Source organism: Equus przewalskii, chromosome 27, assembly GCF_037783145.1.
Source record: "Equus przewalskii isolate Varuska chromosome 27, EquPr2, whole genome shotgun sequence".
Lineage (NCBI taxonomy): Eukaryota > Metazoa > Chordata > Mammalia > Perissodactyla > Equidae > Equus > Equus przewalskii.
Genome location: NC_091857.1, coordinates 19262833 through 19278174, shown reverse-complemented (window position 1 = coordinate 19278174; position 15342 = coordinate 19262833). Strand labels below are relative to the sequence as shown.

Below are 15342 nucleotides of genomic sequence, written 5' to 3'. Positions count from 1 at the left end.
ACCAGATAACTCTGGATCAGAGTAAGATCACCCTTGGTATAAGAAGGGCATGGAATTGGGGCTGGCCCCGTGGCCGAGTGGTTAAGTTTGCGCGCTCCGCTGCAGGCGGCCCAGTGTTTCGTTGGTTCGAATCCTGGGCGCGGACATGGCACTACTCATCAAACCACGCTGAGGCAGCGTCCCACATGCCACAACTAGAAGGACCCACAACGAAGAATATACAACTATGTACTGGGGGGCTTTGGGGAGAAAAAGGAAAAAAATAAAATCTTTAAAAAAAAGAAGGGCATGGAATAAATCAAACCAATGCCAAAAGGGTGATAACAAGCAGACTTGTCTCTCCTGGCTTGTGCAGTGGGAAAATTTTTTGTTGTTAGTGCCATCCAGTCTATTCTGACTCCTAGTGACCCAGTGTATAGCAGGGTCAGAACCCTGGCATGTCTTTTTGCACCATCTTGTCACCTTCTGGGGCTATATCAAACAGTGCTCAGCTGCTATTCGCAGGGTTTTCATGGGCGATTTTTTTTTGGAAGTGAGTGGTCAGGTCTTTCTTCCTGGTCTGTCTTAGTCTGGAAGCGCCGCTGAAACCCATCCACCATGGGTGACCCTGCTGATATTTGAAATGCCGGTGGCATAGCTTTCAGCATCACGGCAACCTGCAGCCATCACAGCATGACAACCAACAGAGGTGTGGTTCCCTCACCAGGAAATGAACCGGGATCCAAACTGAGGTGAGATTGTGGAAACTTGACCACTGGGGCTGCTAGGGGGAAAATGTTTCTCCTTAAATAGGTTAACCATAGTTCTGCCATTTCCCAGTTTTAGGATTTTAACTAGAACCATGTGTTTTTTGGGAAACCCCAAGCTGAGAAATGAAACTAAAAAGCAGTGTCACATGTAGGGCTCACAGCTAAGTGGCAGAAGCAAACATAAATCCCCTTTAGAGTAACTAGATCATCAGCCCAGTCTGCCTAAGATTTTTATAAATAAAGCTCTCTTTAACCCAAACTCACATTCTGACATTATAAAATACACGATGAAACAAGGCACTTGGGCAAGAGCCAGGTGAAACAATCAATAGGAGAAATGGACCCATGAAATTTCAAAAAATGGAATTAGACTAAGAGTATAACATAACTATGCTGAAAATGTCTAAAGAAATAAAATGTGGAATCAAAAACATGAGACAGGAAGAAAATATTTATCAAGAAAGACTTGTCAATATGTTGTTAAGCTATTTAAAACACGTTTTCTTGTTCTCCCCATCATCAACTGATAAATTCCTTCTTCTTCTGGAAACCACTTTGAGAAACTTAGGCTGGGTTACATGACTTTATTCTTTCTTCTCAATCTTGGATTCTATTTTTATTCATAATTCCTTCATACTCAGAGAGTGCTTGGCACATTACAGGGCCCAAGAAGTGTTCAAGGAAGTCTAACATTTCAGAGAGGAGCAGGTTAAGGAAAGCACAGAAGTTAGGAAAGAATAGGAAGAAAACTAGTAGATCCAAGGTATAAGAGAGTATCTAAAACCTATAAACAGTGCCAATTCCAGTGGGAATTCACAGAACAGGACTTTTCCTTTTGAGAAGTAACAAATCCCCTCCAAACAAACACCAAAACAAAGTGTAATGGGATTAACAGAGGCAAATTGCCGAAGTTAAGGAATTTGAGATTGCCCTTATTAGAAGCTTCAATCTGAAGCGATGGATAGGGTTTTGGGGATCCACAATTCTGGGCATTTGGTGGGGGCTTTTATAAATTGGGGAAGATTTGGACATATGTACAGACAGAAGAAAAGGAGGCAGAAAAGAGGTTATATGGTTGAAGAAAAAAGGGAATTGTGATTCTGTTCCTCTTTTCTTCTCTCCCTTTCTCCTTTAAGACATCATTTTATTTCATGGTGTCAATTTCCTTTTTTCTCTGGACCTTCAGTCTGCACTTTCTCAAAATCTAATCTTGCAGTTTCCAACCCTCAGCTGGTATTGAGTCAGACAGCATAATTTAATTTCAGACTTCCTATGCGCAAACTGAAATCATTCCCCTTCCACCAAAAGTTGCTCACTGTTTATATTCCAATTTCGGTTACCATCAATCAATTTTCCCGTGTTGGAGATATAAACTCTGAAATATCACTTGTATGTATTCTTCTTGTTTATTCCTAGCATTTTTTCTCTAATGCATGCACTCATTAATTGTAATCTGAGATATATATTTTAATCTGAGAGTGATATATCAGATTCCATATTTCTTTTGCTGACTTCTATCTCTTCACTCTCTTCCCACTGAAGCATTTCTCAGGCTGCTGCATGCATGTTTCTAAAGCTGTTTAATTTCACCTGCCTACTCAAAAGTCTTCAAAGCTCATTTGATTTGTCTAATTAATGAAATATTATACAAATTTTAATTGAAAGAAAACTTACCTTTCCAAGTTTATTTCCAATTACTCCTTCCCAATGCTTCTGTAGCTATAGACAACTACAATTAATTATCCTTGTCCCTTCTCCATTGACTGACCCTTTCCCACTGCTGTGCATTTGTTTAAACTATTTCCTCTGCCTTCATCTCCCTTTCTCACATCTCCACATGGCTGTCCATATTCTATCTTCAAAACAAAACTAAAATATCAATAACCTTACAAAACATTCTTTGATAGTCTCATTTATGATGTCAACAAATAAATGCCTTGATCAGTAGGCACTTTCACTAAACAAATGAAACTTACATTGTTGACAATTATATTGGCTTCCCTACCTTATTTAAATGTAAATTCCTAGAAGTGAAGGCCCATCAACCTCACTTCTGTTTCTCCTGTATTAATACATGGCCAAATGACGGACAAACACTTACCAAGAGCTTATTGCACACTAGGTACAGAACATTGACAGTATTAACAATATAAAATTTTGGAATGACTTCATTGCCTTAAATTGAATTTAACGATATCAGTTTGAGAAATATCTGCCAATTATTACTTAAATAATTCCCACCTTTCACCTTTGGAGTAAATTTGCTTTTATAAAGAAGGGTTTATAGGAAAGACAAAACTTGAAAGATGTAGGCACTTTAAAAGTCAAATACAGTTCTGAACAATTTTACAATGATTTGATGATGAGTGTAATAAATAACTCATATTCATTGTAATAAAATGAAATTGAGCTTGAAATTCATTAGTTAATTTATATTAAAATACTTGGTTAATTTTTCATTCAGTACAAACTATCAATTCACCCATTAATCAAGACCATATTTTTCATGGACATTTTGGCGATGGCGCACATTGCTAAATTTCAGGAATTAAAAGAATATAAAGAAAACACATAATTCTTTAATACATTTTCCAAAGGCTAGATTTGCTCTAATTGACCTCTACGAAGTATGTGCATATTAGGAAAAACCTGGAGAACTGAAATTTAAGGTCATGCCTTAATCATTGCTCTAACGGTTTAACCTCCAGAGTTTCTTGTGATCCTTCTTGACCCTCGGCCACCTTCATCGGACTCATTTTGGACCCAAATGTCAGAAGAAAATTAAATAATTTTCTAATCCCAAAAGTTATGTTCAGAGAAAATTGGATGGGAATGATATATTTGATATCTATCCAGTTAATCTCTACTTTATTTTTAGCATTTCAATTTAGGCACAAAGATATAAAAGTGGTTAGTGATACGGAATCTTTATTTCATTTAGAAAACATAATATTAAGTATTTCTAATTAAAGTTTCTATTTAAAACTGCGATTTGAAAACATAATGGCATTCACTGATGCCGAAAAATCTAATTTTGATGTTTTACTCTTCTTCTATTTGGAATAGCTATAATGACTTTGAAGAAAACTGTGAAAGGTATAATGTTGTATAGATTCATTTCACATAAGGAGCATTATTGATTAAATTATGGCATTCTTTATAGATCAATCAATAAATCATATTTTTGTATTAGAGTTGGGATGGAATAGTCAAAAACGCCAGTGTCTTCACAAGACATTTGTATTTAAGATAAGAAAAAGTTGTAAACCCAGAGACTGAAAATTGGAGCCATGACAAATCTACGTCCTCTGTGAACTCTTCTCAAAGAATTGCATGTAACATCCATCTTAAAAGTAGAGCTGGGTAAATTAAAAATCATTTACCAAAGTCGGTAAGTACTCACTGACTTTTACGCATTTTGCAAATCACTCTTTTAGACGCTACAGTATACAAACACAATAAGCCATAGTTCCTAACGTCAAGTGATTTACAAATTATTGGAAAGACAACACTACAAAAGACGAATGATAAAACAAGATGATGTGTATCAATCATGGCCATTATGAATTTTATGATCAAAAAGGCTGTATAGAGGGCAATAAAACTTGAAAAAACAAAAAGATGAAACAGATATTGTAACAAAAAGAGAGAAAGAGGGAGGACATTCCCGGTCAGGTAGGGCAGAAATGTTCAAGGAACGTTCAGGGAATAATTAGTAGATCAATATGGATAAGGTTGCTCTAATGTAGGAAATTGGAAATGTATTATCATCAGATAAGTAGTCGTGAAAAGACATTGGACAATCTCAAAAGACAGTGTAAAATGTCTGGACTTAAATTTTTGTCCATTAATCATTTATAAATAAAAACTAACAGGACAAAATTGGCATTTAGTAAAGATTAGTCAAAAGACAGGATGACTGACAAGTTGAATTAAAGGGACAAGCACTTTAGGGTATGTTATGATGAATTTCTGGATTGGCTGGTGGCAAAGAATACAAAAGGTAAGAATGGATGTAAAAAAAAATTCAAATTAGGAGTTAGCTCTATGATTAATTAGAATGTTAGTGAAAAAGGAAGAAAGTCAAAGACGTTAAGATTTTCTACTTTGGTGAAACAAGGGTCACCAACGTGAAAAAGAATTTCAGGAGAGCTAATGGAGAGGAAAATATGAAGCTGTAACTTATTTCCTAAATAAGAATTATTTCTCAAATAGAACATAACGCAATGTTTTAACAAAGATAACTGCTATAATAACAAAGCTTAAATTAATATTTATAATTTAAGTAAGCATGCAGATCAAATAGTAGATATTCAAAAGGGACTTTCTTAATTTACAGGAACATAAATATAATGAAGCCATTGGCATTTCTAAGATCCATCAGGGGACCAAGAGTCCACTGCAATTTGATACAACATTTAACTGCGACATTTAAAATGGCCAGTTTATCACCTGCAGAGATTTCAAAACTGACAACTTAATCAGTCTACTACGTGTCTGACACAAAGCAGAGCTGGATTCACTTAAAATTCCAACAGACACGCAGAGACAACTTAAGGCACTGATTTATCTTGGTACAATGACTTGTAACATTTTTCAAGCAAGAACTTTTTTTCCTTGGCCTCCACATCAAGAGAGCTAGAGGACTAAGGCACTTACTTTGTAATTATAAAAATTCTCAAGGGGTTTTACTCGTAGACAGTCCTTATAAACTATTGATTATACTAAATGAATATGATTTTCTCATCGAAACATTTTAAAATTGTATTTGCTTTGAAATAATTATGCACCTAATTTATTTAGTTATTCACTTTATTATCGAATTTTCATGTCAATATACTATAGCATATATATTGGGTTATTAGATTTTGAAAATTGATGCAATGTTCAAGAAAATTCAAAACTTTTGGAGCATTTAAGAGAGAAATACTTTATCAGCAAACATTTTAGAAAATTCGATGGTTGCTTATATTTCTCCTCAGTCTTCTTCAATCTTCTCATCCTAAATTAGGAAAATAAATGTCTCAGTTTCTAGATCACCTGGGTCCTTTTAAGAGCAACTGGTCTATCTCCTTAATGCTTCTCTTTCTGTTGGCCCTTTCCTGTCAAGCTATAGACACTGTCTAATCACTTCCATCTTAAAAACTAAATAATAATAAATGAAGCAAAAAAGAAAACAAAATAACCAAATACTATAAAAAGAAAAATTATCGTTTCCTGCTTCTTTCTCATATTACTATGGTATATCCTACTTGTCTTCATTACATTATTTTCCAAAAATAAGAAATAAAAAGAACTCTCCAGGTTGCCAGTCATTCTTTATTCTACTACAATTTTACTTCTGTCCTCTCCATTCAGCTAATAAGTTTGCTGTTCCTAAGGTCTACCACAATTTTCTAATTTCAAATCCAATAACACTTTTCAGCTTTCTTTTTTATTTGATTTAATGAAAGATGAGATACTGCTGACCACTTTGTTCCTTAACTGTGCCATTCCATGACCTCTACATATTTATTCTCTGCTCACTTTTCTGATTACTCCTATTTTAGTCTTTTTGGTTTCATCTCTTCTTCCATATATGCCTTAAATATTTGTGTTTCTTAGTAATCTTTTCTTTGTTTCCTTTTCTTAGAGTTCTATATACCCTCTTCTACTGTAAACACATATATGATATTTACCATGTGCTACTATGATATGTACTATTTACTGTTTTAAGCAGTGGGCTTAAAATAATTCCTTTCATGATTAAAGAGTTCTATTCAATAGGTAATTATCATTCCTACTTTAGAGATGAGAAAGTTGAAGCAAGGGATGGTGTCATGACTTGCCAAAGGCTGCTCATCCAATAAGTGGTGAAGCCAGATTTGAATCCAGTCATTTGTGCTGAGTGCATGTGATCTTAATCGCTTCATTAATGCCCTTCAAGCATATATAGATATGTATATAAAATATCCCGTGTAATCTGGCCTATTGTAAGCACTCAAAATTCAGCTTCCATTTGTCTACCATCCCCATTTCTATATATTAGTTATAGATAGAATGTGTGCATGTGTGTGTGTGTGTGTGTGTAGCTCCCTATCATAATTTTTGAGGTCTGGAAACGTATTTTCTAATATCTATTATCTCTTTGCTTGAAAAAAACCCCTCATATTTCTCAAAGTCAGCATATTAGAACTCAAGAGCATTCTCTTCCTGTCTTATGCCATTCTTTATTCTTTAAGTTGTGCTATTATTATCTATTGAACCTATTTTGCCTTAAAAATAGAATTATCCAAGAGTCTCTCACCCTCTCCTCTCTCAAATATAAAACTCATAAAATCCAAATCACTCTTTCTTTAAATGTCTCTCGGAGCTATTTCTGTTTTGCATGTTCGCTGGCTTAATTTTATTTCTCACAATTGATAGCCTGGTATAGTGAATGTTCTGCAAAATTGAACAAGGTCAGGTATTGGGTTTATCAAAAACAGTTGAGGAAGTGTTTGTGTGTGTGTGTGTGTGTGTGTGTGTGTGTGTGTACGGTATGTCTGTATTTTGTTTTTATTTGGTTTTGGGCCCATCCTTAGAAAATGTGATCCAATATATTTGATGTAATGCCTAGGATTCTCTATTTTAAGCAGCTTCCAGGTGCTAATCATTGCTACTTAGAAAGTAGTCCCCAGTCCAATACCATTGAGCTTAATTAGGAGCTTCTTTGCAGTATAGAATCTCAAGTCTCATTTCATACTGACTGAATCAAAATCTATAATTTAACAAGATCCCCAGCCGATCCTTGTGCATATTATAATGTGATCAGCACCAGGCTGGACTATGACAATCCAACATATTTGCCATTCTCTATTGCAAATATACTTTTCACTGTGTATAGATAAAACCAAAACTCCTTCACACTTGACGTGTAAGATCTTTCACAATCTGGTCACGACCTGACTTTACTCAACTTTATTTCCTGCCACTATCCAGTTATGGGAAAAAAACAAATCAAAACAAAACACACACAACAGTTAGACTATCAGGAAATTTTGCAGATAGACTTCACCCTACTTCTCTATTTATTTTTGCATTGTTTTCTTTATTTAATAGAGACCTTCTCCTTTTTCTCATGTAGGGACAAGCCTATCACTTTCTGTTAAGGACTTGCTTGAGTCCTCCAGGCAGTAAACCACACCCTTCAATATCTTCTAAAATCCTGCAGGCAGTACTCTTAGAGCACTTGACACATTGCACTGAAATATGTTCAGAAGAATTTTATAACTTTTAATAAGCAAACAAAAATATTTGCATGTTAACGTAAAGGCATTATATTCCCTTATTCAAGTTCAAATACCTTATTCAAGCACTGCCATTTTATTTAAAATGAGTCTAAAACTGAGGAAGGTTGTTTGTTTTGAGTTTCTGTACTCTTTCCCACTAGCAATGAATATACATACTCAATTTTATTCACACATCTGTTTCTCCACTGGGCTAGATAGTCTTAGAAAAATTAAGCAAACCTTATTCATCTTAGTCTGTCCACTCAGCATAGGGTTTGTAAAAGAGCCCATGATAAAATATTAGTGTATAAATGAGAGATATATAGTACAATGAAACAAAACAAAGAAAAATTTCTTATTCATATCTCTTCATGAATGTTTCTGTTGGCTGAATCTAATAAAAGACAGTTTTAAATCTATTTTTACTCTCTGTAGACTATCCTATTTTTGAGAACATATATCTTGCTAAACCTATAAAAATTTGCATAAATTAAATTAGTGACACATTAAGTGACTTTTGAGCAAAAAGTTTGCTATCACGTGATTGTTCAGAAATTGTGTGTTTTGTTTCAATTCAAACACACATTTCACATATAAAATGTACAAAAATGCCATCCAAATGACTGGTACTAAAAAACTGATGTTCAAAATAGGCCATGTGAATGAAAAGAAAGGGCAAATAAGGTTTAAAAAGAAAGAAAAAAAGAACTGAAAGTGAAGTTGAGAAGGCCTGCAAGGAAATGTCACAAAATGATGAGCTTGGGAAGACCATAATGGCTAGAGAATATATTTTATGATCATTACACTCTCCTCTGTCATCGAACCATAGTACTAAGCAAAAATCAATCATATATAGATTGAGAATCTCCCATATGTCAAACATTTAAAATCCTGGATTTCCAATAAATTAAAGTGAATGCATCATACTAAAGAGAAAATGTTTGTGACGTGAAGTGTATGCTTATTGGAATATATTTTTGTTTTGAAAACAGACAAAATGATTTTGTTTTTCCTAAAATACATTGTTTGAAATTAAATGACAATGCAATAAGTTTAAGGAGATATAGAAGTTGCAACTCCAAACATAATTTAAGTAAATTTTATTGAATAGAAATACTCAGTAAAATAATTTATTAATCAAAGAAAAATAATTACATATGATACTTTAATGCTAATAAAACAGAGATCAATAAGACAATCTTTACCATATTTTAGTTTTAAAGTCAATCCTTTTTCATATATGACAATGTAAATAAAAGTAGAAAATATCCCTTTATGCCAGTTAGTCTGGGAATGTCATCTGAGTGATGAGCGAAGCAGTCTGTGTTTATGTGGCAGTTAGGCCTCGAGTCCATTACAAGACCAGGAACAGCTCACTCATCACTTATTTTGAGTGTGACATTTAATTAAGACTAAACTATTGTGAAGAGGCGGCTAAGTCCAAGTTCTACATCCAATCCAAGTTTATTTCAACAGGCACCACTTAGACATGTAAGTTATTAGCCACCTTGATGAAACCAGCACAGAACAGCATGCAGTATTTTGAATCACTGCTAATATTATGCAGTAACAAATTAAATTAAGGGAGAGTGTTTGCATCGGGCCTAATTCCAAAGTCTCTGGATGGCTATGTAAGTGCTTTGTCTTCGCCACGTGGGGGAGTTTCTCTCCAGATTAAGGTCAGCCTAAAACTTATTTATAAGCCTGACAGTTCAGAAATCAAATATCTGTCACCCAACAGTTCAGATAGAATGTTCCACCTTCCTTCCTTTCCTGAGTGGTATTACACTATCAGATATTCAACATTCACTCTGCTTATGAGCATACCTTCATGTACATTGTTAGAAAACATGAAAACTGTCAGCATATTGCACATGCTACTATGAAATAGTGTGGAAAGAAAAAGGAACATGCCTTCCTCAGCTTTAGGAACAAAAAGGTTTTAAATCAGAAGCACTATAATGAGGGACCGATGAAAGATGCCACACTTAATGTAAGGGTATACGAGTTTCTTCTGCTCAGTGCAAATCACAAAAGTACTATCACATAAGCACTTTATGTTGCAGAGTCCAGAATATTTCTATGGGACTACATTCCTGCAAAATAAACAATTTTGGAAGAATATAACAAGACATGTCATAATGTTTTAAAGTTTTCGGTAGTACATGGTAATAACGATTACTAGAACAAAATAGACATTTAAAATTCAGATATATGCAATTATTTACTAATTAGTTGATAGGTTCACTCAATAACCATAAATGGAATCACTGAGTAGATTCACTTGAGAACATACACAAAGTTTGCTGTTACATAAGCACAGTAAAATATTTTACCAGGCTGCAAAATTCCCACTTTCATGAAATAAATGATCTATTTGTTTTAAGAAGTTAACAAAAGTTCTGTTTCATAGGCCTCCAAATCAATTGTAGGATAATTTTATACTCTAGTGAGAGGAATTTATGTTTAATAATAAGATTAAGTAATACAATAAGAAAGCCTATTTTACAAAGAATTTATTTCAATGTACTCATAGAGGTATAGAGGGAAAGCCAGAGAAGTTTACAAACAACAAATTAGTTAGGGTGGCTAACTATAGAGAAACCTTTTTTTCAGTGAAAGCATTTCAGGCATCTCAGAATCTTAGATTATTATAGCCTGAAGGCGCCTACAGCATCTCTAGTCTAGAGATCTCCCGTTACAGGGGAGGAAAGGGGTCCAGAAGGCTTATCTGTTTCTGAATGCCCCAGGATAATGGCTAATGCAGAGATGGATCTGTGTTTAGACCACTAATCCTCAGCCTGACTTTGGATCTCCAAAATACTTGGTGGCATTTTGTTGAAGAATTTGAGTGGAGAAGCAGATTGGGTACCTTCTCACAATGGAGGAAAAGTTGACTTGGGGGAAATCCCTTCCACAGAGGAAGAGAGCAGGTAGCCTACCCATTCTCCCAGTGAGCTGAGTGAATCACAAGAGAGATGAGAATTATGGAGTCGCCAGGACTCATGCTTGTACAGCACGGCTTGTAGTTGGGGCTAAAACAACAGAGTAAGAGGTTTTCCACAGGTTGAGAGGAAGACTAAAATCGGAGAAACTGGACCTCACAATTTTGTGTGGCTCTGTGTGTGTGCAAACAGGGTGAAGCAACTCCATAGATGGCGATTGTGCATCAACCTGAGGCCTCAAAGGAAAAAACCAGTGTGGCACAGTTAGCACAAAAGAGAACCAGAGTTGGTATTATTGTGTTGTCCTTAACTCCTGTGAGGTGTGGGAAGGTGTAATGTCTCCAAATCCACACATGTCCCATGTAGCAGAAAGTAGCTTTGGCCATTAGGCTTGCTGTGGGGGTTTCCCCTGGTGGAAAGTGACTGGCCTTGAGTCCCATACCAGACAGGAGTACAAAACCTACATTAACTCTAGAGGTGCTCACAAAGACAAATTTGGTATCGTTTTTGTTTGTTTTACAGCAGAGAACTGCTCCAGCTTTGTACACAACTGAATTAATATTGCCCATCTAAACTCTATCTATAGTTTTTCTTTCCAAGTAAACTGACAAATTCTTTCCTCAATCCAAATTTAATTGGAATGTATTTAGCAAAATTTGTTCACCTCTGTCTTAAACTGTTTGGGCTGCTATAACAAAATACTATAAACTGGGCTGGCTGTAAAAAAGAAGTGTTTATTTCTCCCAGTTCTGGAGGCTGAAGTCCAAGATCATGGTGCCAGCATGGTTGTGTTCTGGGAAAGACCCTCTCTCAGGTTGCAGACTGCCAACTTCTTGTTGTATCTTCATATGGTGGAAAGAGAGTGGGAGAGCTGCTTGGGGTCCCTTTTATAACAGAACTAAGAGGGCTCCACCCTCATAACTTAATCACCTACCAAAGGTCCCACCTTCTAACGCCATCACATTGGGTGTTAGGATTCCAACAAGTGAATTTTGGGGGGACATAAAACATTCATATCATAGCAACCTCTATTCAATAATGTTAATTGACATACTAAAGATTTCCAGCATTATCAAGATTGTACAAGAGGCTGTAGAATTTGTTGACATATGCACAAATAGTACAAAAATTTCTGGTGCTCACTTCTATGATACTCTTATTGCCCTGGTGAGGGGTAAAGAAATGCAGTACAAAGTTTGAAGTTTTATCTTTATGAACAAAAAAGGCTATTGCCTCAGTTTTTGCAGAAAATTGTGGACTACACAAAGCTTAGGAATATGTAATAAATACAGTTGAAGTAACCAAATTTCTAAATCAATGCTAAGAAAAATTATAAAAGTATCAAAAGTGATTTATTTCTGCCAAACTCATATGGTGATAAACACAATATTAAAGTATGTTGTGTGTTTCAAATTCTGTCACACGTAAGTATGACTCCTCCCCCAACTAGCCTTCCTGGAGAGTTATAATTTACATAATATCATAATTACATACATAATTACATATCATTTACATACATATCAGTTACATCATTTACAGAACTCTCTGCAGACTTGATGTCATGCAGCCCTTTCTCTTCAACACGACAAGCCTCCTATTTCTTACCTTCTCTTTGATCTTCTATAATTAGGTTGTCTACCTTTCTCTCTCTCTCTGTTTCACAACTCCTTGGGCATACCACTCTGTCTAATTTACCACATACAGAGGGTAAATATTTGTTTATATGGTATATCTCTAAATAAAATGCTATTGTATTGAGAAAGGACAATGTTGTATTCAATTTGTTAACCTCCCCTGCAGGCATCTATTACAATTTTAAAATGATTAATTAATACATGAGTTGACTTTTTTAAAATCAATATATTTAAATATAAATTTCCCAAATAAAATGGTGCAAATACATTCCCCCTTCGAATCCCCAGGAAGGAGAGGGCACTTATTTTACTTATATTTTTAAAAGATTTTCTAGAATCAGACCACTATATTTAAATATCAGATAAATAATGAAAGAAATAAATAAATCTGAATATATACTATTTGATTGATTGGTTGATTGCAAAGAAAGATGATTATTACTGTATCAGGGAGCTAAATGACAGGCTTCAAGACAAAAGTAACACTCTCACCTAGGCATTAATACTTTTCATTCAAGCCTACTGTATCTCATGAAACTGAGCTACTTGTGTGTGGATGATAAAAATCTTTTATATTTTAATATTTTGTGACCTAGCTTAGTACCTTAACAGAAGTGGAGAGTATTGCTAGTCCCTATGAATACATATACTTTAAAATAGAATATTAGTAAAAAATACACATCTTATAACTCATAAGTAATGTTCAACTTTATCTACCCAAGTTGCTTTCCAATATAATTAAACTTATGTGAATCTGCTTGCACTTGTGCTTTTAAACGTTGTCAATTAGTCCCTTTGACACCCATCCAAGGGGTCAGGAAACTGACTATAGCCTAAAATGCACAGGTGAACCAAGAACCAAGCTGAACCAAGAAGAAAAGTTTGCTTCATGTATCTAAGGTTCACCCCAAAAACTGAAAGTTGAGGTAAGTGGGTTACCTCCCCTATCATACAGGTGTGAGTATAGCCGGCTCATAAATTTCAATGGTTACATGTTCTTTCTCTTAATCTCCGGTTCCTGAATTCTTGATTTTATTTTTTTGTGCCATTTGGTCTGGTAAAAATCTAGAAGACATTGTTAGATTTCTTGGGCTCTTACAGTCTCAGATGGCAAGCAGCCTGCTCTAATTACAGCCATAAAGATTCCATAAGACATTTTCCCTGGCTTCAAAGGTTCCTGAAGCTGCTGTCCCCCCTCTGGAATGGGGGATAAAATCACGTAAACAGTTTATTTCCCTTTCTACTTAATTGATGGGAGTGTTTGGCTGTCAATTCTGTGATTACTCCAGTGACCAGATGTTGTTCCTAACCTTGAGAGAAATTTAGTTGGATTCTAACTCAATCCATCACTTAATTTTACAAGCCACAGAGTTTACAGTTTAGTAGCAATCCCAGACAAGTGTTGTTTTTCTTTTTTTTAATTTTTTTTTTGTGACTTTATCTGAAAGACTGGAATAGTGCGAAGTTCTCCTCCTACATACAGAAAGCCTATAATAATGGCTCCGAGGCCTGGGTGTTCTAAATCATTGCAGAGCTCTATTCTACCTTAGCAGCTTGATTAAAAAGATGAATAGTTGCAGGTCCAATTCAGAAAAGCCAAAAGAGGGAATGCACAATGGGCTCTTCAAAGATGCCTGTGTGCTCTTAGTAAAGAACAGAGGGCCCTTCCTTTTCCAGGGATACTGAGTGCACACCAGGCAAGGTCATTACCCTTTCTGTAAATTTTCATGAACCTAGACACAGAGTATAAAGAATCTCCCTGGAGGTGATCGCAGGTGTGTGTAACACACAGAAATGACTCCTCTTCTTCCAGAGGTTAACAGGATAGCACTTGAAACTCTAGGCTGAGGAACTATAATATACTTGAGATATATTGTAAATTGTTCTTCAGATTGAACTTTGTGTGAGCCTCTGGTCTCTGTGTTTGGATCCATGGCGCTTCTTAGGAAATGCACATGACTGTATTGAGGTGGAACTTTACATTACCAACAAGTAGAGGGGGAGACTCTATCCCAGTATCCAAGCATGGGAGAGTCTCCCACAACCAAGGGCATCCAACAGTCCATTGTATTTGCAAGAAGATATCAGCAGACCATCACCCAACTTCACACCGTCCAGGTAAAATAACTGACCAGTATATGCAAAGAAAGGGACTAGTCTGGTCACCAGTAACGTCTATGGCATTCTAATAATTGAAAATATTATTTCTGCCCCCATTCTGGTCTACCCTGCAATGCATTGGATGTATGTGTTCTTTCAATACTCATATGTTGAAGTCCCAACCTCCCGTGTGACAGTAGTGAGTGGGGCCTTAGGGAGGTAATTAGGTCATGAGAGTGGAGCCCTCATGATGGGATTCGTGCCCTTTTAAAGGGATCATAAAGAGCTCTCTTATTCTATTTTTACCATATGAAGATACAACAAGGAGTAGGCAGTCTGCAACCTAGAAGGAGGTGCTCACCAGACCTGACCATGCTGGCGTCCTGTTCTTGGAAATTCAGCCTCCAAAACGGTGAGGGATAAACGTTTGTTGTTTAATCCACCCAGTCTATGGTACTTTGTTACAGCAGCCAGAATTGACCAAGACATACTCTAACCCAATCTACTCTACCTTATTGAAAATTTGGCTTGAAACATGGCATAGGTTGGGTTACCTACATATATTAAGGAGTCAGTTACTCAGTGCTCCCTTATGCACAGTGTCAGTCACAACGAGGGACCACGTTTGAGGGCAAACTTTTGAACGAAGCTGTGTTCTGGAGAA

The 15342-nt window shown here is 35.8% G+C and overlaps 1 protein-coding gene across 2 annotated transcripts in view; it reads right to left on the bottom strand.

Annotated features, from left to right (window-relative positions):
* The window catches only part of NCAM2 (neural cell adhesion molecule 2), a 482218-nt gene that overhangs the window by 217918 nt on the left and 248958 nt on the right, over positions 1-15342 (bottom strand). The window lies entirely within an intron of this gene.